Source organism: Amblyomma mixtum, chromosome 3 (assembly GCF_055824585.1).
Source record: "Amblyomma mixtum isolate Tamu chromosome 3, ASM5582458v1, whole genome shotgun sequence".
Classification (NCBI taxonomy): domain Eukaryota; kingdom Metazoa; phylum Arthropoda; class Arachnida; order Ixodida; family Ixodidae; genus Amblyomma; species Amblyomma mixtum.
Genome location: NC_143014.1, coordinates 25,494,711 through 25,519,231, shown reverse-complemented (window position 1 = coordinate 25,519,231; position 24,521 = coordinate 25,494,711). Strand labels below are relative to the sequence as shown.

Below are 24,521 nucleotides of genomic sequence, written 5' to 3'. Positions count from 1 at the left end.
CGCTCCCTGTGCGTCTGGAGCTCGGCTACGCGACCCAGCGACAAAGCTGTTGGTTTGGGCCATGCACGCGTGACGGGCTTAATTCCCTTCAACCAATGCGTTTCTTATTAGGCAGCGATGTGCGCTCGGGCCAATGCGTTTACGCCTGTTTATAGGCTTGGAACGCTTCGAACAAATGGCCACGGTGCACACAATAGCCACACAGTGCGCAGGACACAAGCGTAAAGATCACTGCACCGCCCTCTGTCTCTGCATCGCCGCCCTTCCCTGGAGTCGAGCCGATAGGCGAGAACCACATGTTTCGTCACGTGCAGCGCAGCGAATGCATGAACGAGAATCTGAGGCAGCCTCTCCAGACAGTTTTATCTTCGTTGGTTTATTATATCGCCGTTCTGATGAAAGCGTCTGCCGCCACTCTGCAAAGGCGACTTGTTGCCCTCGTGGAAGTGAGGCGTAAGGAGATGGCCGAGGCTCCTTTCCAAGAAGTTCCTCAATAAGGAATGACTCCGGAGACCCTGCCAATACCCTAGCTGAGAAACGAAATAAGCTGCCACCTTCTGACAAGAATTTCTGGGACGCGCGGCGTTATGAAATGACGGAACCTCGCGCATCGCTGCGTTTCTACCGGCGGGAAGCACTGGGAAGCGCCTGCGCTGCGGAGGAAGCGACGCAAGCCGTGATGACGAGGCGACGTAAGTCGAAGTGGCAGGGGTTGACCTGGAACGGCTGAGAAAGCGCCTCCACTTTCGACCTCCGCCTACTTGATTGGATTGTGGAAGACTATACGTTGCACGACGGGCAGTTGAGGCTCTCAGAATGCTTTCGTCCACGTGTCTCGAGAGTGACGACCGCTTCCGCTGCTTGCGCTCTGCTCGATTGGAACAGTGGCTCTGACCCGGAGCCACGAGCCTTGAAGCTGATCGCCGAGTGCGGCTTTAATAAGGACTGCTGCTAAAGGTGGCCGGAAGGCATGCGGCACAAGGATCGCAAAATTAACGTGCATTTACATTCCACACTTCTCACATGACAGGCATAATAAAATTGGCTTCCTCAGTTTTGTTTTCGCAATCCGTGCGCTGCTTCGTTTCTTGCGCAAGACGGGTCTCGATTTCGCGGTTGTGATTAGGCGCGCATATATATTCGCATCTCTCTTCTCTCCCCATCGTCATCAATATTCTTTGTTCTTCCCTTCCCCCTGAAGGGCAGCGGGCCAGATAATGACCTCTCAGGCAAACCGGTGTAAGCTGTCTCTCTCCGCAAAACTCAGAATATAAGAATACTACTGCTTTGACCGCTGTTATGTTTTCCATTCGGGGAATTTCTCTTCTTCAAGAAGTATGAGAAGCAAAATTTAGCGAAAAGAGAATTTTCATAGAGTTTCAGAGAATTTTAACAACCGAAGTTGCCTGACTTTTTCAAATTGACGGAGACTTCCATCTGCTGCAGGAAAAAAAGGGCTTGAAATAGGGGATTTTTGGGACTGCGGGAATTTTCGGTTCCAGCATGCATGAAACATCACTGCAAACAGCTAGTTGGAACGAGAGGCGCAGAAGTGTTTATGTGCTAAGCATATTGGACAAACTCACTTCCCACTAGTTTTTCTGAAGCCGATTTTGCGACCAAGTTTTCGCAAAACACAGAAAACCGATGAAAGAGCAATGCTCTAAATAAGCCGTCGTTCATGGACGACGTTCTAATAGACGCGCATGAATGAAATTAAGGTAGCAGCATCTACTGAGATGCATTCTTCGGCTGTATCGCATGCCATTGCATTACGTGAATGCTTGGCTAATTGTCGATAATTGTCAATATATCGACATAATTGTCGATATAAAACGCTTTAAAAATGGTTTCTAACACATCGGCTTCTTCCGTGAACCTCCTTTCAAAGAGAAGAATGTTTTTCTGCACTAGGGTGCCTAATACCGCTGTCAGACGGGCAAGTTAAGTAGCCGTTTCACGAAGTGCACTTCCCTTGAGCGAATGACACTTTCAGTGAGCGCTGTGCACGGTAAAAAGAAGTGTCTTTTGGAAAGGACGGCACTGGCTATTAATGTTGCAGTACTTCGTCGAAATTAATTTGGTTTCACGTAAATATTTAGTCAATATAATTTTAATGCAAATATAATTACTCCAAGGTAATTTTCAGAGTTAATTTCAGCGTCTAATTACATGCTATTGACTGCAAAAAGCATCACGATCCTAGACAAGTAAGAGGTCAGTCCCCCCCAACAATGGCTGCAGTTTAGCTCAGCTAACCCTGGTTCTACAAGCGACAGCTTTGTCGTCACCTGGTTAAGCCTCGGTCTAGCTGTGGTTACGGCTGGCTAGACATGCAGACATGAAGACCTATGTCTAGGCTGGCTGTTACGCCGATAGCGATATCCGTGACTGACACTGTATATAGGCACCTTATCTTTCGCTAGCGAACCTCTTCACTTAGAATACACATTAGCTTAACTCACAATCTCGGAAGTTCATTCGGGGAAGGCCACCTCTTGTGTTCAGTACATCGAACTACTCACCGGTGACAAGTCCTTCTTATGCCATAAGCGTGCACAGATTTCCCGCACAAATCCAAGCGGATTACACTTGAAGTCACTTTCGAAGGTTCTCGTGGCCGAAGCAGAGTCTGACAGACGCACCTCATGGTTCGCTGTGCGTTCCGCGCTGCGAGAACTCACTTCCAGCGGCTTACCAGTCTCCGCGGCGGCTGCTTCTAAGGCTCGTTGCTGTCTTCTACGCGAAGCTCCAGATCGGTTTCGGCTGCCCGTTTAGCGCGTTTACGCTCCATATCGATTGCAAAATCCCTCGCACGGTTGGCAATGTCGACCGGATGATCAGGCTGGGCCCGACGTCAGCAAGTACCCACTCTCGAGGACGTCGGCTCCGGCTGACTTGCTTCGTCCAAAGCGAGATACTGGATAGGCGGGGCGAGCGGATGCAGCTGCTGCGAGCCACGTGGTACGTCACGTGGCTACTTACGCAGCTCCGCTCTTACTGTTCAAGGTCATTCGTAAAGACACAGCGGAATCGGCGCCGCTAAGGTAGTACAGCTTTCGCTTTAATACATCAAAACTAGTATGCTTAGTACCGATCAAACACGTAACCGTCATGCGCGGTGAGACTCGGAGACCTGTGCTTCCTCTTCTCCTATTTCATCATCAGGCCTGTGGCCTGTGGCGGCGACGCCTGTATTTCAGTTCTGGCTCTTTCTACCTTTCTACGCCCAGGGAGCCCTTATCGAAAAGGGCGATAGACAAGCGTTGTGCTTGTAAGCAAAGGTGGCGCTACAGTCGGTATCGACGCGGGGTGTTGGAAAAAAACGTAGCATGCCTACACTGCTCCAAGCGACGCTGTCTTCGAAACCAACTCGCGTATGCGAATATTTTAAAGCGTGCGCGTCGCTTGAGGCTAGAGAAAATTTTGCTGATGGCTGGAGAGTAATTGTGCGCGCTTTCAGCCTGTTCGTCGGAAGGAATTAGCAGCGGAGCGCTGAATAGGTTTCCTTCTCCGCTCCCAGTTGGCAGCAAGTAAGAGCGCAGCTACGGCGGGCGACAACGTTAACTGGTTGGATGAAACCGAGATAGCACGAGTTATAGGAAGAAACTAATTGTTTACAGTTCTCAATTTCTGAGCTGATACAGCATACCCTATTGCTAGCGCAAGAAGTAGGACTTTGCGATTCACGACGCGAAGCAGCGTTTTCATATAAACAACCTTGTGATGTGCGACCGTGTTTTCACCGAGCCAGTTGACTGCTGTTCTTTGAAACTTTGCCGAGCGCGAAGCGAACTTTAATGCTTTATTCCGTTTGACGAAACAGACATTTGCGGCAGGCAGTGTCCGCAAGTGCGCTCTCTGTTTGCTCCCTTGGCTTTGGGAGAGCTGCGCAAGCGTGTACATGACGTTTTCCTCGAGCTTGAAACGAAATTTACGTTCACTCTGCTAATAAGTCATTCTGCTGCTTGTTAAAATTTGCATTCAAGTGCGCGCCTTCTACTCGTGTACCACAGTCGGATGCCACTCAAGAAGGAGCCCCTCCAGCCAGTGGCGTCGACCGATTCTTCCTTGTCTGTGGCGGCGATGCCTGTATTTTAGTTATGGCTCTCTCTACCTTACACGTACTTTGTTTTCAGAAAGAATGTTGTTTTTGTGTTTAAATGAATTGGGAACAGCCATGGCTTAATCGGATTAACCGCGGCATCATGAAAATCGGTAGACACTACTGGCGCCTCCTTTCAGGAGCATCGGCCGCTTCGTTCTTGATTTGTATCCGACTATAATCCTTTCGCCCAGGTGTCAAAAATTGTGTCCATTGTTCACGATGTAAAAAATAGCGCACAGGGAACACAAGGGACGGAAAGTAAACGACGCAGACAAGCGCTAGCGCTTGTCTGCGTCGTTTATTTTCCGTCCCTTGTGTTCCCTGTGCGCTATTTTTTACATCATGAACGTTATCCAACTTGCCCAACTTTCCGCGCCATTGTTCACGAAAGTTTAGTTCCGATTTCAGTCACTCTCGGACAAACGCGTGCATTTAGGCACGTAAATTTCACGCAGCCCTTGTACGTTCTTACCGATTAGGAGTGCTTGAAATGGGCGGGAAAGTTGGCGAGATGAGACGCGTGAAGCTAGAGTACAGTGTTCGATATGACTGACGAATAACCAATGAGCAAGCAAAGCTTTCATTTTAGCGCTGCTAAACGCTGTGTTCGTTCTTTTCTAACACTGGTTTTTGTAAGTTCATTTCTTAGACTCTATCGTACTGTGCTGATCGTGACGGTTTTTATTCGTTTCTTGTTCGTTTAACATTTTCTAATGTTTCACTTCAAAACTGCATTTTACATGTTTTTCATAGATTCTATAGCCCTAAGAAAAAATTCTTTACACAGTCTAGAGACTGTTCATAGACTTGCCAGTGAAGTCTGTAGAATGTCCTACAGACTAGTCAATAGACAATCTAAAGACTTTTGGCGATACACTTTTAGTAGACGTTTGTCTATAGACAAGTGTCTACTGAGCCTAGTAGACACATGTCTATTTACAGTCTATAGACAAACTTCTACTGGTCCGGTAGACACACGTCTATAGACAATCCATCAATTTATGCGTGGCATATCTATAGACCTTCGTCTATAGACAGTCTACAGACCTCTGTCTACTAAACGTTTAGTAGATCATTGTCTATAGAGCGTCTGTAGATGGTCTACAACCGTTGAAACGTTGCCACACAGCTTTCATAAATGAAATGATGATCAGTATACTTAAAAATTTAGTTTATTACCAAGCTATCAAAGCTGGGCATATGGAGCACATGCACCATAAGAAATGCATCACACTACAGAATTGAAACTTGAATGTAATGGTCCGGCTGGTTTCCTAAGAAGCATTCTTGCGGCCTGTTGTCTGCTGTCAACCATCCGGGCATGTTGACTTGTACAGCGCAAAGGAACAAATAATATAATGTTAACTAATTCTACTCTATCTTTACACACGTGCTTATACAACGCAAAGCATAACTTGGTTCTCCTACCCTAGAAAGGAGGCCATGGTAGAGAGAGGTTGGGCAGATGGTACTTGATAATCACAAAGTGAACAAGGGAGGGGAAAACCTCAAGGTGCTTGCCAGCGTTTCGACAAGATGACTTGTCTTCGTCTGGGCAAAGCGTTCATCATTGGCAGAGTTCAAATAGGGTCTTCACTTCGAGGAGGGGGAGAAGAGGGGGAAAAGGGTGTGAAGTGGGAAGGGTGGTAGGATAGATAGTGTGCATATTGTCAGGGCATGATGGCTGCTGAAGATGATTAACCGGTTAATCATATAGGCTGGCCTTAAGGACAGGATTATCATAATAGCTGTCATCACTAATAGCGTAGAGCGGGTGTGCACGCGAGAGCTGTCAATGCTTTCACATCAGAGCCAGGTCAATGTAAGGTAGTGCTCAGGATGAAGGACGTTGACGCTTGTGGCGCTTGAACGGAAAGACGTTGAAGTTCGCCACCTCCCCTCGAGAAGGACGTGCTGCCAAGATGTCCGGTCTGTTTCTGTGCTGTCAAGCTGTCCCGCCAATTTGTTGTCACCAACACCGTGTCAAATCTGATGGAGTTGGGATCTTGTGTCCTGTACCCAGACAGTTGCAGGAGTTCCAGCCCTATAGCCGTGGGCATGCCAGTTCACCGTGCCAGCCGCAGGCTACGAGGCTCACCACCTGAGCTTAATTCACCATCGGGTACGTCCACGAGTGACTCGGCGCCACCCTAATGCCTGGCGCGACCGCCCTATTGCCTGGAGCGACCACCACCTACTTCACGCTCCAGAACCCCTTTATCCCGAAGCCCTTCCACGGCGACACCTTCGAAGACGTGGAAGACTGGTAGCCCTACGAGAGAGTTGCCGCGTTCAACCAGTACAAAAACCACGAAGAGTAGCTGCTGCCTTCCTGGAGTGAGTTCCGGCGCCGTCTCCTAGATACTTACGGCAGCTCGGATCGTCGTGAACGGGCAGAACGCGGTCTGCAATCTCGCGTTCAACTCCCAAATGAGAATGTTGCAGCGTGTGTTGAAGACATGGCGCGCCTCTTCAAGAGCGCTGACCCTACCATGTCCAAGGACAAAACGCTGCACCACCTCATGCGTGTCGTCAAAGGGCAGCTTTTGGTGACCTTGTTTAAATCCCCCCCAAAACTGCCCTCGAGTTTCTCACGGAGTCTTTCACCATTGAGAAGGGGCTTCAGCAAAGAGCGTCCGCGTACGATCGTACTGTGGCCGCCGCCTTCCTTGCAGGCGAGTTCCCATCGCACGGCACCGACGCCGCTGTCTTTTCCTTTCGATTGTGCGCGACGAAGTCCGACAGCTGCACGGTGCACCTACCACGGCTCCCAGCTCCAATGCGAGCGTCATCCGAACGGAGGTGCAGCAAGCGCTCCGGCCGCCCTTGCCCACCGATGACCCTCGCCTATCCCCTTCACCTGTCTCGCCTGAATGTCGTCATCTTACTTACGCTTAAGCCGTGCGGTGCCCTGCTCCCGCTTTGGCGTCCTTCGTTCCGGCTCCTATTGAGGTGCCGCGGCCGCCTGCGCCCTTGCTGCAGTTCTTAGAAGATCCCCGACCGTCTGCGCGGAAAGCTGACGTGTGGTGCACCCCCGACCGATGCCCTTTATACTTTCGCTCCTACACTGATTACTCCTACACGTCGACGCTGACACTACATAACGACGCGTTGATGGTTGCGAGGTCCGCGGTCGCCTGTCACTCCTACACGTCGACGCTGGCACTACATGACGCATCGATGGTTACGAGGTTCGTGGTCACCGATCACTCCTACACGTCGACGGTGGCACTACATGAGGACGCATCAATGGTTACGAGGTCCGCGGTCGCCTGTCACTCCTACACGTCGACGCTGGCACTGCATGACGCATCGACGGTTACGAGGTCCGCGGTCACTGATCACTCCTACACGTCGACGCTGACACTACATGACGACGCATCGATGGTTACGAGGTCCGCGGTCGCCTGTCACTCCTACACGCCGACGCTGGCACTGCATGACGCATCGACGGTTACGAGGTCCGCGGTCACTGATCACTCCTACACGTCGACGCTGACACTACATGACGACGCATCGATGGTTACGAGGTCCGCGGTCACCGATTACTCCTACACGTTGACGCTGGCACTACATGAGGACGCATCAATGGTTACGAGGTCCGCGGTCGCGTGTCACTCCTACACGTCGACGCTGGCACTGCATGATGCATCGACGGTTACGAGGTCTGCGGTCACTGACCACTCCTACACGTCGATGCTAACATGACATGACAACGCATCGATGGTTACGAGATCTGCGGTCACCGATCACTCCTACACGTCGACGCTGACACTACATGACGACGCATCGACTGTTACGAGGTCCGCGGTCACCTATTACTGTAACGCATTGACGCCGTTACATCGCAACGCCGACAAATTATCGGTTGAACGGCCTGCAGACGACACCTGTGAATGTCACCGCCTCCGGAGCCTCAGCGGCTTTCGTTGGGCACACATGTGATACTTGATGGTCGCCACGTTAAAGCTTTATTGGATACTTGCGCTGATTGTTCAATTCTAAGCAGCCAGCTTGCCGCAATTCAGCGGGCGAAGAGAGGTTCGTTTCAGCGATGAGGGTAACGCATCAGCTGAAACGCATCAGCTGAGGGTAACACATCGCACCTTGCTCGGGGAGGAACCGAGCTGCACCACAAGCTACCGCCAGTTCGCGAAGGCTGCATTTTATCACGCCACAGACAAGCCGGCCATTTGACCCTGCTCTATCTACGCCCGCAAATGCGGCACGCGCACCACGCCAGATGGCTGAAGAGCGCACTGTATGTCCGTTGTACCACTCCGAAAGAACATGGAGGAACACATCCTCATCGGCCTCAGAACAGCCAGAGTGGACCACCTCCGCCGGCCCATCAGACACGCTGCGAACGCTGTCTGCGTACACGCTGCGCTCTACCTAAACTCGACACATGTAGCTGCAGTGGTGCTGGAGTTCAACTTCCAAGAGATCATCAGCGCCTCTCTCCTATGCACACTTACCATAGCGGAAACAGCAGCCATCGCCCTTGGCATCCACCGCCGAGATGCCACTGGCAGAGAACTCAAAATCATCACCTACTCCCAGTCGACGAGTTGGCTCTTCCTGTATGGCAGACTTCCAAAGACTGTGGCACGAAATCTTGCTAACGACCAAACCTTAAACTCTATCGTAAGCATCAAATTACGTGGACCATTTGACACAAGGGGCTGGAGGGAATCGAGGCGGTGGACAATTTAGCTCCCCGACCTCGCTCCCCTCAAACTACGGAGAACGCCTATAATTTCTCCGAACACAAAGAAAAGCCTATTCCCCCTCCCCCCCACACGCACACCCACACACCGCAAGGTAAATGCGCAAGAGTCTAGAGACTGGCGACGATTACAAACGCCTTCCCATACCTTCATAAATACCACATAATTTTTCCATGGTAGAGAGAGGTTAGGCAGATGATTCTTGACAATCACGAAGTGAGCAAGGGAAGGGAAAGGTTTAGGGTGCCTGCCAACGTTTCGACTTGAGGACTCCTCTTCTTCTGGGGCTGAGACGATGACAAGTGCTCTTGTCGAAACCTTCCTAGCACCCTGAAGCTTTCCCCTCCATTGTTCACTTTGTGAACCTAAGTTTCCCCAAATACTTGTGGTGCGACAACAACTTGACACTGTACCATGTGACATGGGGCTGTATCAGGCCAAAACCCCCTGACATAACGACATATCACTTCGAGTAGCAGTGGGAGGCCATCCTCTCCAGCTCTGACCTGGCTACCCAGGTGGGGACTGGTATCCCTGGCAAAAGCGGCAGCCAAGGCCACTGGGGTCATGAAATAAGGACTCCAGCAGTAGTGTATTTTCTGCTTATTTAGTCCTTAAATAAATAAATAAATAAATAAATAAATGATTAAATAAATAAATAAATAAATAAATAAATAAATAAATCGAAGTGCCGATGCAGACTTCCAGTGCCTACAGTGACAAGAGCGCCAATGACTTTCGACTGGCCATGCTCAGGTACAATCCAGCGAGTGACCTGAGAGAGAGAGCGAGATTCTGTGACGACTTCTCCCTGTGGCACTCGTTGATCAAGCTGCCCTGTGCAACCAGTTGGTCGGCCACACAACAGGCAGCATGACTGATTTTCGACATTGTTCAGGGAGGAATTCCTTCCGTACGAGTACAACTTATATACCACGAGAACTGGAGCTGCGGACACAAACCCTAGAGAGTTCGCGCGTACGATGCAAGAAGTGTATGAATATGCAGATCCAGGAGCTCCTACTTCGTAGCGAGTGGAACGCGTCACCCGACAGAGCCACCTCACCATTTCGCTTGGCTTGAGAGGCTGCTGATGAAGAAATTTGACCGAGCTTGGTACTGAGCACGCCCAGTCCATGCTCACATTCCAGAGGCCCGTAAATGTCGGCTCCCACTGCCGACTGAGGAGTGCCTGGAGACTACACGTGCCCGAAGCGGTATCGCAGCGATAAAGGATGAGATCCCTCCCATGGCAGGTCAGTTCAAGAACGAGCAGATGCCGATAGAAATATCGGATTGTGCCCTGGATCCCAACCGGTAAGAGCTGTGTAGGGCTGGTACAAAACCCCCGGCGATCTGTGGGGTATCGCCGCAAAAGCCCTCACCGGCTCCGAATGCATCCACGGAGGTCTCTGCACGGCTGGATGGTCGAGGTGCCTCTGGGACCCGCCGAGCGTCGTAGCAAGAAGTATGGGGACCTGTGCGTGGCTTTAATTATGGACAGAGTGGCCATATAGCCAGAAACTTGCCTTCGAAATCGGGGAACGAGGCAGGCCGCCAGCAGCAGCACCGGTGGAGTCTACCAACGCTCAGTAATCCATCCCCATCACGTCCGCATTTAAGGTTGGAGACTCAACTGACACACCTGCTCCTTTTATGGACCTCGTATTTGCGGGGATAACCTTTAAGGCGTTGCTGCACACGGCGGCAAACATCTCGCCAATAGAGGACGAGTCTTTTCCCAGCTTCGGAGGAGGTCCGTCCGGTTGCGACAGCGAAGGACGCCCCTCCAGCGTGCCCTCCAGCTAGCTAGCGGAGAAGTGTGGTCATGTGGTGACGTTCGTCTCGTATCAGCGTTTTTGCTGAATGTGTTTCGATCCCAGATGCCGCCTGTAGATGGCGTTGCGATGCAGTTTTGCGTAAGTTTTGCGCTGCTCCGGCGCACGCCGCGTGGGGCATACTACTTTTGCTCTCGACAATTCATAGCAGACGCGTTCTTTGTTAGGTATCAGCACACGTGCCACGCGATTCGCTCGCTCATCGTTTCAGTGCGTTAGAATTGGAGTTGTCGTCACACCCAAACCCCGGCGCTGTCAAAACCGAAATTTGCTGATTGGTCGAAAGAAATCACGTCACCTTGCACCATCATCTTAACCTGCCCACCATGGCAGGTGGAAATCTAGCCACCGGATTGTAAGCCTCCTGCCCATTTGGCAGGTGGCAATAATGATTAGTTGAGGGAAGTTACATGATCTTGTGAGGTCATCACAACCTGCACACCGAGTTGTGAGTAACCTAGTCTCTAGACGGAAAACTAAATAAAAATCGAAATGAAAACTAGAAAAAAATGTTACACGCAAGTGTCGGCACCGCTATAGTCGGATCCAACTCAAGTCTGCAGTGAAGCTTCGCCACATTCAGAACCGCCTTTCAGAATTCCTCCGTGACGAAAAGTACGCCGTTGTTAAAGCTTTTCTTGTTGACTAAACAAAAAGCCAATCACGAGAAGAAATTATAACCTCAAGAATTTGGATACCTTTGGCTTGTTTGATATAGCGAAGCTTTAAGAAGCCGGTTTTGTTCGCTGTTATTGGTCAGCGGTGTATTACAGGATGCCGGCACCGTGGCCAATTCTTACCAACTTCAGAAGGAAGGAAGGAAAGGAAAAATGTTTATTTATTTATTTATTATCAATACCTCAAATGCCCCAGGAATGGGGTATTACATGAGGGATACTTGAGGGATGTGTTCAAGTATGTGTACATACATCCTAGTATAGCAGTTCGAATGTGGCGGTTGTTGGACCAAAGTTGCAAAGAAACGGGCGCAAACAAACACAGAAGTTGCAACAGTAGCTGCGACAAATGTGGAATCTATTGCTGTCGCATTCCACTTTTCAAGTGCGTAACCATAGCTTTTGGAGCAGTTTTTATGATGTTATCCCTGTTTTCAGGTTTCAGGCTTCCAATCCCGACTCCGGTACGAGCATTGCGACGGGAACCGAATCATAGAAAAAAAAATTACCAGTTCAGTCGTATCCGGTTGCGCGATAAAGAGACCAAGATTATCCGGTACCAGAGCCTCTATGTAATCTGTGCTATTTTTTGGAACCACTTCGGGACGTTGGTTCCTTGTGGCCCCAGCGTAAGCGAGGCGCGCGGCGAACTTTCGCTAGCTTAGAAGGAATTTATAAGCTCTGCGACATCTTAGAACACTCGCACAGGACGGCGCGCAATAAAGTGGCCTGCGCCTTCGGGAAGCATGCTCCATGTCGCGCAACTAACGCACACACTGATTTCAAACGAAAGCGAAATAAGCCGAGATGCCTATGTTGAACATCCCATGCAACGCTGGGATTTGGCGGAAAAAGCATGTTGTTTTCGGTGCTGAGTTCCTCTAACGAATGCTCCTAATGAACCCTTAGAGCCGATAGACGCAAAATCTTCAGTACAACCCAGAACGCTTTTTAATGAAGCAGTCCAAATTGTCACACATTAAAATAACGAGAGAATTTCGCCTCGTATTTCGCGAGCCCATAGATTCACAAGGAGGCTTAGATTTTGCGCTCGAACGTTGGGAAATAAAATACGCACAAAAGATTCTGCCTGGAATTCTTTGAACGTCAAATGGCGCCTAATTGCCTAGAATAGCCTGGGTGCTAGCGCTCACGCTCCTTTTTGAACGATATATATTTCACTTCCTATTGGCATAGCGCTACTTTTCCCCGGCAGCTTCGTCTTTATGCATTTTTTAGAGTCATTTTGTGGGTCCGGGAAGAAGCAGGTGCGCTTTCACTAAAGACGTACCACGAAAAATGAGCGAGCAACTCTCTCTTGGGCGCTTCAAAGACGAGCTTTCGCCAGCCATTCCAGCAGTTCGTGCCGTAGGTAGGTAAGTAGTAACTTTGGGGTATTCTAGGGAGGGGATACTGGATGCGGGTTATATTACCCTTGGTTGTGGGACCACTCTTGTAGTCCAGGGGGAGGGGGAGGGGGATGGAAAGGGGTATGAGGGGGGGAGAGGCTACAGCGTAAGCATGGTGGACTAGAATGTTGCCTAAGCCACCGCTCCCCAGTGTGACGTCCCGCCCTTTCTTGTCCCTTACACACCAACGGAGGTGAGATGAGAGGATGACCTTGGAACGAAAGTGCTGCGCCGATGAAAGGTGCATCAGGGCCTTTCCACCAAGACCTACTGAACTACAGACCTGCACATATGGCGGGGTCCTATGGAGCAGCGTGCGCCAATTTTCGTTAGCTTATTTGCCGTTGAGGGCGCTCGGTTGATCTGTTCGTCTGCTGTCATCATCATCATCGTTTGCCAATATGAGCAAGATATTTAATACATTTGTTTCGTCTTCTTCTGCTATCTTAACATCAACGATAAAAATATCCACAATAACGACTTTTTTCGCTCTGGATGAGTATAAAAAACGTCTTTCTTTTTATCCGCTTTGTTTTCGTCAGCACCACCATGCCTAGCATAGATAAATTGATGTTAATGATTACGTGGACAAATGACGAAACTACCTGTTTGAAATAAAATGATGGAGGAGGCCATCTTGTTCAACAGGTATAATGTAGCGCCACGCTTCCCGTAGGTGCCTTTTCCTAGCGGCAAAAGGTATGAACTAGAACATGCGCGCTGGAGCAGTGCCAAATGTGCAGGTCTGTAGTTCAGTAGGTCTTGCTTTTCACTATGGTCTGATGCAACTCAAGAACGAAGCGGCAGACGCCCCTCAAAGGAGGCCCTCCGGCCAACGGCGACTGTCGATTCTCATGACGCCGTGCTTAATCCGACTAAGGCGTGGTCATTGCCCATTCATCTGCCACCCCCTGCGATTTCAGGCTAGCATGCCCAAAGGGATGAGCCAAGGGGGAGAAGGGGATAATCGGTGAAGGGGGACAACTGGCCTACCCCATTGGCCTGGACGGGCTCCTTTGAGGGGCATTTTCCGTTTCATTCTTGAGTTGTATCCGACTTAGTATGCGCTGGTGAGAGGCGCCACAGTGCTCTTCCTGTCAGTGCCACTTTCTTGCCACTAAGAAAGAACCGCTAGAGTGGAAAAATCGAAATTCTAAACGCAATTATTTTTTGCATATGGTCAGTTTGGTTGAAAATGTCGTTTCAAATTGCGGCTATATTTTACTGCTGTTCTCTGCTGAATTGCACACGTTATTATTTATTTCTAATAGGAGGTCTCTTTGCGTCCTTGACTCTGGAACCGCCTTGTGCACTGATGTGGATGGATGTGGAAGTATTTTTTGAGGAAAGTGATGTGAGACTGAAACGCTCTTTGGAGTAAGTGAAATGAAGTTTATTTTTTCGAAATAAGCCAGGTGCACCTAAATGCAAACCAAGAAAACTGCAAAAAGATTTTCATCCGCACAAACCTTAACGCGTTCTAAGCTGTTTATGACATGATTTACATGTTAGAGCAACTCTACACCACGACGTAACGAAAAGATATGCAAATAATTTAGTCAGTATCAGCATGTAAACATTGGATTTGAATCTTTTCGCTTTGAAACTCTGTAGCTGCCCCAGTTTTGTTCATAAAACTTTTCGTCAACAGTTGTTTTCATGCTCTCTTTATGAAAATCACCCTTAAAAGTGATTATGCTGTGAACACAGCAGAAAATCAATTGGAACACATCGTGCGCCATCAGGGGCCCTGCTGGGCTTCAACACCATCAGGCAAGCGCAAGCAGCAGGCTTCTGTCGCAAGCACTGACGTGACATGCCTTCTCTTCTCGTGTTGACACTTCGTAAGCAGAAAAGCATACTAACTATAGTGTATTTGAACTAAATTATATTTTATTTCACTTTAGCATTCTAAATTTATGAATGGTAGCGAATTGCTAGACGGGTAAGAGGACACCGGTTGGAACTGTAGTTTCCCGTATGCCTCGGCAGTTTCGCTTCTAATAATGGATTGAGAAACGAACCGCTAACTAGCACAACTAAACGCTTCAACGTTCACTGTAGCAGAGGCGCGTCCTTGCTACTTCGGCGCTGGGCTAATGATCTCATCGTTATCGTCGTCTTCTGAGTTCAGATCTTCCGCGATCTCTTCATATCCTTCCCAGTCGGTGAAATAGCTGCGGGGAAGGAATAAATAAAACTACACTCCTAACAGTCCGACCTATGTGGCTCGAGCTGAAAAAAAAAGGCTGTCACGAGTGAATGTGGCCCATTTTTATGCGCTCATCTGCAGGATCTCGCTAATTTTAAATTTCACACATGTTCTGCGCGCGTTTTCTTGGAGTTACTGGACGCATTTAGTTGTCACAGCTTTTGCAAACGTAAGATCTATGGAGACGCATTTCATTAAAGGAAAATTTGACTTAGTTTTCGTTCCTGAATTGGCCTATATTTGAAGAAAAAAAAAGCTCCTTGAATGCCGCAGTTAGCTGACCAAGTAGCAGAGGGGGGACAATTTTTTAAAGAACCTACGCAGCACACGTGTAGCGGACGATTGATCGGAGGAGTTCCGAGGCCAAGGCGCCTGTGGATGCAGTTAATGTGCAGCCATATGCAGCGATGCAGTAATAACCGAAACGCGCAATATTTGCAATTAGGGATGATGAGGCACTCCGCTGTTGCTCTCTGGCTCGTGCGAAGTCTTGCGCGTGAATAGCAATGATGATAAAGATCCCACTTGTCCCAGGGCGGCCTGAGCTCCGAGACGCCCGAAGCAACTGGCGCGTTGGCCTCTGGAGCTTATCAAAGGATAGCATATCGAAAAGCACTCGCTCATTCACCTCGAAAAGCAAGAGTTCACCTTAGATGCCCGCACCGTGCTCGAACTAGCGGGTCATGCTGCCGTATGGTTCGAAGTGTTCTACTTCAACGATGCGAAACAGCTACGGACGCAGAAGTCGAGCAATGCTTTAGGTTGAGCTATTGTTGGCGTAGCACTCCTCAGGCAGTACGCGAATCCTTGCAGAAGAACCAAAAGAACATTCCGACTGCACCTTCCTGTCCATCCAAATTTTGGCGTCTTTTTTTTTTTCCAAATGAGGAAAAAGAAAGGATAAATGGCAAGTGCGAAAACAAAACGACCAAGCGGACATGCATGCTCGTAGCGAAGCGTCGTGCAATCGCAGCAACGAACACGCTGCATAGCGCGACCAGTTCTAATTATCGTGAAAAGGATTACGACCGTGATATCGCCCGTAATTAAGCCAACGGGCTTTACGACAAAGATTAAATTACGAGCAGAGCTTAATGAGCCACACCCTTGCGCCATATTTTCTTTCCGTCTTTTTCTGTTAATTAAGCGCCTTTCCTCTCACATATTTGGGCGCCACCAAGCAATGAGCAGTGGAATTTCATCGACGACCCGTGAGCTGGGTCCAACACTGCGATAACCGCATCAAATTTCTCCGCTCGCTTCCTGCCGTCCTTTCGCACTTGAGCTGTCGCAGGCCATGCGAGCGCTGGCAATGTCTACGCCACTCAGCTTCCGATATCCGCTAATTAGGCACTTTTTACTTAATCCCGAGCTTCTGTAAACAAGGTTCGGCCCGAACACTTTCGCGTCATTACGAATACCTCGAGGGTACATTGTTTACAGAAACCTGCGCACTAATTAGAATTGGTGGGCACATAGCTCGTTGCCTCATCACAAAAATATCATCATTAAGGTCGCTTTACTGCTCTTCATTGAGTTACTGATGAAGGTCGTCAGACAAGGTAAGGCTGAATAGCATATCCGTTGAATAAAAACAAGAGGTGAAGAAGTATGACGGGGGTGCGTGCGAATATTCAGTGCCACGGAGCAAGCATGGGGTTTTTAGGAGCGACAACTTCGTATGTCGTGTGCAGGCAGCCAAAGAAGATAGCGTAAGTTGGTGCAAAGGAGGTTCGCGTACTGTTTCGAATATGCGGAAGGAAAATGCAAAGCTACCTTATGTGCGTGTGGAACGAACTTTGAGGACAAAATGTACACTTCCGTAACGTATACCTGTCTGTGTCTTCCGTCAGCATTTTGAGAGTGGGATCGGTCATTTTATCTTCAAGAATATTTTTGTACCGATCAATACTGTCCGAGCTTACGAGGAGTGCATCTTTTTTTTTATAACAGAAACTTTACTGCGACAACAGGTGATATACACAAACACTGTTTGGACCGATAGCTACAAAGCTAGTGGCCGGTCCAATACAAAAATTACTTGCAGTTCAGTCACAGAGCGCAGAAGACTGAAAAGTTAATCATGTTATACACAATAGTGCAGGTTACAAAAAACATGCAGCAAAAAACAAGAATAAGATAGGAGACTGTAAGAACAATACAAAGAATACCAAGAATAAAAATACAAAAAACACAAAAATAAAAAAAGATTACACAGAATACAATGAAAAAACATACCAAAACCAAGCACCAAGAAAAATGAGGTGTCAAGAATTCACAAAACAAGAGTCTCAGGCAAAATTTGATTAGACTTGAAATGCAGTTTACAAGTCATTTTAAAATTTCTGGCTACTTTTACATCGATGGGCAATCCGTTCCATATTTTTGCTCCATTGAACTCTATCCGGCGTTCACCATATACATTGCTACATTTTGGAAGGTTAAATTTACAATTGGATCCTTGTCTTGTATTACGGGAAGGTAGGGCAAAAAGGCTTAGCGGAAGGGGAGAGCTAGTGTTTATTATACTGTTTATCAAGAGCGAGATTTTATAGTTAAGCATGGATGGGAACGATAGTACTTGATTAGCATAAAAAATGTTGCTCCTAAAGTGTTCTGAATCAGATCTTATCGCGTTCAGTGCCCGTTTCTGGAGACGAAATAAAGATGACAAGTAGGTTTTATATGTTTGGCCCCAAGATTCACAACAGTAACTGATATGTGAATGGCAGAAGGAATAGTATAGGGAGCGTAATACATCGTACGGAAAATAATGTTTTGCCTTAATGAGCACGTGGCATCCGAAAGCCAATTTGTTCTTTCCAATGTAAATGACAATCAAAAATAACTCCCAGGTATTTGATAGACGAGACTGGTTGTATTAACGAGCTACCTAGAGAAAGCGTAATTGAGTTGTTGGTTGCCTTGTACCTAGAGTGAAAAATGACGTACTTAGTTTTGGCTACATTCAAGGTTAGGCGATTTTCTAACAACCAGGAAGACAGGATTTGCAGTTCACTCATTATTGTTGTTTGAATTTCCGGAAGAGATTCATCAGTAACTATCAGGGCGGCGTCATCTGCGTACATTATTAATTGGGAAGAGTGAAGTGCCTGTGGAAGATCATTTATATACAGTGAAAACAAAATGGGACCCATAACAGAGCCTTGTGGCACGCCGAAAGATATATTTTTAATACCCGACGTAAAATCATTAATAATTACCCTTTGTTTCCGTGAAGATAAGTGGCTATGAAAAAATTTCAGCGAGCTCTCTGCAAAGCCATAGCTTTCTAATTTCTGCAAGAAGATGGGATGACAGACCGTGTCAAATGCCTTTTTAATGTCTAGGAAAACAACTACAGCTATGTGAATTTTATGCCTGGCGGAATTAAGGGTTTGTGATAACGTTAAAACAGCGGTGGAAGTTGATCTATTTTCAACAAAACCATGTTGCTGAGGTGCAATAATATTATTTTCGTTAAGATATTTTTTAACCTGTTGCGCAATTAGCTTTTCGAAGAGTGTGTTTAGCACACTCAGTACAGATATTGGTCTGTAACTACCTGGTTGGTTTGGATCTCCATCTCTATATATAGGTACTACTTTAGCAACTTTGAGTATGTCCGGGTAACAATTATTTTATGGAGTGATTGAACAAATGGCTTATGTAAGGACCAAGGATATCGATTTTGTCTTTGATTACGCGTGTCTGTATGCCACCAAGACCATCTGCTTTGTTTACTGCCATGTTACCGACAATAGAGCTTATGTCGTCAGTGGAAACGTCATGAAGATAGAAGTTATTACACACAGCTCTAGGTATGCATGAGGGAGATAACTGCAACGGGAATTGACTAGTAAGACTAGAACCAACGTTAATGAAGTAATCGTTAAAATCATTAGGAACGTGCGGGGAGGTATTGCTGGGGGTGACATTATTTTGTCGGTCTATCCCAATAACGTTTCTGACTATCTTCCATAGTTGTTTCGTATCCTGCTTGTTTTGAATGACCAGTTTTTCATAATACAGTTTTCTTAATTTTCTAATCATTGCTACTGACTTCTTCCTGTAATACTTAAACTGCTTACGGCAATATTCATTCGTTTTACTTTTGTTCCATCTCTGGTAGTATGAATCCTTACTCTTCAAAACAACAAGTATGTCCTGAGTTATCCATGGGCATATGGGGTCATCATAATTATGTTTAAGGTTTTCACGCGTAGATTGCGTTACTACATTGGTAACGTAAGAAACAAGGTTTTCAAATTCAAAATTTACGTCGTCATTAATCATATTTTCAAAGTTAATTAACTCAAGTAACTTTCTAGCTCTCACGTAGTCAATACGAGAAGATCGCCTTGGCTGACTTCGACTAGGCGGTAGGATGCAGGCTCTTGGCAAAAACATGATCGGCAACAACAACATCGCACACATCGTCTCACACATTTGTGTCAAGGTTTCACAACATATGGTCTATGAGAGATGCGGATTGACGGGCTATCCGAGTCGGAGAGGTAATGATATTTTTAAGGTTGAATGACTCAAGAAGAAAGACATAGTCACTGGAGTCGTCCGATAATAGATCAATATTAAAATCGCCGCAGACTACAATGGGATTGTTCGTATACGCATATGACATCAAAATTGTTTCCATTTCAGAAATGAATTTTTGCACATTAGAGCTTGGAGGACGGTAAATCACACCAATTATGAGCCCACACTGAAGCTTAACGAAAAGTGCTTCAATTGCTTCTGTGTTTCTTCACTTCGGAGCTGCAGTAGTCAACTCCAACTTTGACAAAAAAGGCGACGCCGCCGCCACGTTTGTATTTGCTCCTTGGCAGCGATAGCATTTTGAAGCCTGGAATAAAAACCAATTCCCCTTCGTTTAACCAAGTTTCTGTGAACGCAATGATGTCATATCGGAATGAATACTGTGATAGGTAAGCTAGAAGATTATCCGAATTTTTTGCAGATGCTTCTCACAATTTAGGACAGACAAGTATCAAAAGCAAGCCTGGATTGCTCTATCTCGGAAATGGTGTGTGCCATCAGATTAGACAACTCTGCTCAGGTCTTCTACGCATGTGGCATGGAGTACATTTGTTTAGTCTGCTTTCCGCATTAGAATTTTGCCATCGGACACCCAAGTATATTTCCAGTCTTTTTCTCGTTTTGCTGCCATGGCCTTACCTGGAAGTAGTTTATTCGCCGGACAAAGGTGTTCATTAATGAAGATAGGATCCTCCTCCTCAAGGCCAAGTACAGATGTATTTAGCCGGATTTTCTTAGCTCATTTCACGACCCGGTCCCGGACTTTCAGGGAGGAAAATTTCACTATGATATTTGATTTGTTCTTGTCTTTCGTTGAGACACGGTTGGGACACGGATCGAAGAGTGAACTTCATTGATTCGGCTGATTATCCGGCAGAAATTGAAAGGAAGCAAGCGTCCCTGACGGAATAAAGCGCGCATCCAGTTAAGATGCCGGCGTACTAGTCGTTTACGAGTTTGCACAGCTTCTATGGCTGTGAATTGCTATTCCATACCTAAATATTGCCTGAAATGCGTGAGCCGAAATTTATTCTGCAGGAACTCCACGAATTCTGTGATAGTAATAGAGCACCGTACTTGTTTATTACGGGGATTCATGAATGCTCTTCGGCAATGCGGGCGTTTTCACGTTTTCTGAGTGACCCGGGCCTCGACTCGCGGTCGTGGTGCCATCAAATGTGCGTGCACGTACTCTCATCTCTCTTCTCACCACATCGCCACCCATCATGACCCTCTTTCTTCTCCTCTTCCCCTTCCCCAGTGCAGGGCAGCAGGGCTCTTCGCTCTTCTCATCATTAAACTTATCTCTTTCTTCGTGAATGCTAATCCTCAATAATCAACGCGTGATTGATTCTCTGACTTCAACACGTATGAGGATATCGATAATCTTGCTGTAGTCTGGAGTGGGGTGGGACTATAGTCTTTGATATGGGCTTTTATCGCTTAATTTTTAATTCTCATCATTGGCGTAAGTCTCACGGCGGGAGAAAAAAATACCTTCTTCTCGAGCCTTCCGGCTTGAAGGCCAAAATATTTGATAGTGTGTACCGCGAATAAGGTAGTGTCGCAGTACCTTTTTTGGGATCTGAGCAATGACCCCAGTGAACACCGTAGAGGAAGGGAGGAAGTGGGAGTGAAAAAAGAAAGAGAAAGAGTGGCCGTAATGAAGAAAATGAAAATCGTATTTGAGGAAAGGAAATTACGCAGTAACTGTCTCACATATCTCGGTGGACACCCGTCATCCAGGCGCTGGATGTAACGCCGGACGGACGGGAGAATGAACCATTAAAGGCTTTCGCCTTAATATTTACTTTCCCTCACTAACACTGCTTAGCGGCGAGATCGGTAGCCCGAGAGCCAGGCAAAGACTCGCGCACAGTGGCACTAAGCAGCTACTGTAGCCACCGGTACAGGGCCAAGGCACCGGCCAATTGTGAGACTTTTTTTCGTAAGGAACCTCATAAACTCGGCGCAGAATTGGGTCAAAGTTGTTTTCACTCTCACAACGCTGTTTACAAGCTCTCACAACGCCGTTCGAGTGACGAAGTTAGCCCAAAGGCCGCAAACGCCAGTTGCAGATTTCCGCAGAAGCATCATAATATCCCTTTGTTCTTCCGAAATTACGGCCCCAACATGAACGTACTTAGGGCTCTAATATACAGTACTCCAACGTAACGCGCGCTCACTCGCGTCGAGGTCGGTGACGTTACGCTGGCGAATGAGGCCCGTTTCACATGCTGCGAAATTTGCAGCTCCGACACTGCGAATTGGGTGCCGTCGCTGATGCCGCAGTGCGATTGCCGCTTAATCCTTTCACATGCAACGTAGAACCTGCGAATTTATTTATTTATTCAAGGTACCTACAGCGCCTTGAGAGGCATTATTGTAAGGGGGGGGGGTAAGTATATTAACACTAAAATTCAATATAGCAAAATTGAGCAAAACAGAAAAAAAGTTAGAGAAAAATGTTAAGAACTTCCAATAAAGACCACAGCATTCTGATTACACCCGATACGCAGAACCAACACTGAGAACTGCATAATCAGATTATTGCTTGTCAATTGCGGCCTGGAAATTCGCACTCTCAAACACTTCATTAGGCAGCAGGTTCCAGTCACTTATTGTGTTGGGAAAAAAGGAATATTTAAATGTATTAATTCGGCAGTTATATCCTCTAATTTTCATGGTATTGTCCCTTCTACTCGAAATGCAGTGAGGCTGCCTTAAATAGACGCTTTTATTAATCCCTGTTTTATTATTGTAAATGTCGTACAAAAACTTTAATTCTGAAAAATTTTCTATGACAGCAGGCGCGCGATTACGAGTCGCTCAAAATCGTCCAAATTGGAAAGTGTCTCAAAAAGTGCCTCATTTTCCCCGTTCCTATTGCTCGGCCGTGATCAGCGGCCATATTGATTTTTTGCGTCACCGGCTGACGTCAGAAATGTGTCAGAAGTGTTGACGCTGCTTACCTAATTATGCGAGCTGATTGAGACGATTTTTTTTCCGACCGGAACGAGTGGTCTTAAACCGTTTGGGACAGAAAATGGCGGCTGTTTACATCGCCGGTGGCCGCGCGAGCAACGGTGTAGGAGGGTGCATGAGGACGGTTTTGGCATGCGGGACGAGTTGTTTCGACGTTTCGACATAGGATGGAGACTGCACAGTGGCTGTGCGACGAACTCGCCGTTGAACTTGGAGGTGTGCGGGTGAGTGCGCGGTCAGTGGAGCGGCAAGTGCTGTGCGCGCTGCGCTTCTTCGCCGCCGGTGGGTTTCAAGGCACCGTAGGAAATGAAGTAAACGTCCGCGTAGCCCAACCGACTGTGAGCAAGTGTTTGCGGCGGGTTGCGTAGACCACTGTCAAAGTTAAGTCGCAGGAGGTGCGCGCTTTCCGGCGAGACCCCCAAGACAAGGCAGCGGCGGAGGAGGGCTTCCTTCGCTTAAACTTTCGCCACCGCAGTATCCCCGGCGGCGTCATACGAGCATCATCCGAACGGAACGGCAACAACACCAACATCAAGAACATCATTGTTCAATCGCTGCCTTCAAACAGATTTTTCCGCTCACTTAAGACGTCCGCTGAGTACCTTGATTCTACATAATGTGTAAAAAAAAAAAAGGCAGACGTCGAATCAGCTGATTCTTTTTCTGGCTTCCATGTTTACGATGGCTGAACATGTGGGTGGATGGATAAGGCTGAATTCTTGGAATCGGACGGCAGCTCGCGCCACCTAGCCGATGCTTTTATAGCATCAGCGTACTCTCCCGGCAGCAAAAGTGACTGAAGAGCAAACTTAATTGCAAAACTGAGGACGCTTCTTGTTTTGCTTCATGTTGTTGAGCTTGAAATATAGTTTGTTAGCAAAATAAAACATTGTTCATTTTATTAACTGCGTGTTTGCAGCAAACCGTTAGCATACGGTCCCTTATCGTGCAAATAAATGCTTCCGGGGCGGAGCCCTGCTACTAGCCACCGCAGCCTCGCTGCTAATTGGTTGATTCCGCGGTCAGCCTCTCGCGGTGTCATTATTTTGACGTCACACTCTCAAAAATTGAGACGAAAATTGAAAGCGACTCGTAATCGCACCCCGCTACATGTCTGCGTATGCAACCCTGAATAAATGCGGCAGTAATACAACATGGAATGAGTTTGTGTTGTAGTGATGAGTAATTTTAGATACAAGGTAACATTGCGCATGTTTTTAATAAAGTAAATAGCTCTGAATTATTTGAAAAGTACGTTGGTGGACAAAGCCAAGCCTGGCCAAAGCTGGCCAAAGCCAAGCCTGACGGGGAGCTAAGCAGAGAATGCTCCCTATTGGTCAGCCGTAGAGCGAACAAACTGACGCTGTGAATTAATTCCAACCGGTCGAAAAGAGTTGGACGGAATGACAATAGAACAATTCAAATTTTTTTTTTAGTACGAATCATGAGCCTTTGAGGAGCGTAATATATCTCTCGTTTTTTTTTGTACACCTGCAGTACTAAGTGAAAGTTATTTTCGTAAGAAATGTTTTCATGTAGATATGCATGCCAGAGTTTAATTTTTCTTTCCATGAGTATTGGGCACCTAAATAAAGAACAGCTTCATTGAACAGAACAGGGCTTTGTGGGCATAAAAAATTTGTGCCCTCTCTCCTTAATTACTTCAAGACCAGGGGTTGACCTTACGGGGATGTTAATATAATTACCCAACAACTCTATCAGCCAACTGAAAATAAAGCGAACTACTCAAATTAGCATAAAAATTTCATAACTGTGCCCAGTTTTATTACATGCATAAGTAACAAAAATACTTTCAATTGCCGCGTCTCCTGTCAGTCAACTTAATCCCCCATATCTCGCTACAGTTTTCATCCGACACTTTCTGTCTGTTTACCCTCTTGACAAATCGTTCGCCGAGTAGCGCAGGTGTTTGAAAGACGCAACTGCTCAAGGCGACCACTCGCCTGCAATCTACGAGAGCTGGTCGCAGCAAAAACGAAGACAG

General features: G+C 47.2%; 1 pseudogene; it reads left to right on the top strand.

Moving 5' to 3' along the window:
* The window catches only part of LOC149349450 (uncharacterized), a 508,176-nt pseudogene that overhangs the window by 275,497 nt on the left and 208,158 nt on the right, over positions 1–24,521 (top strand).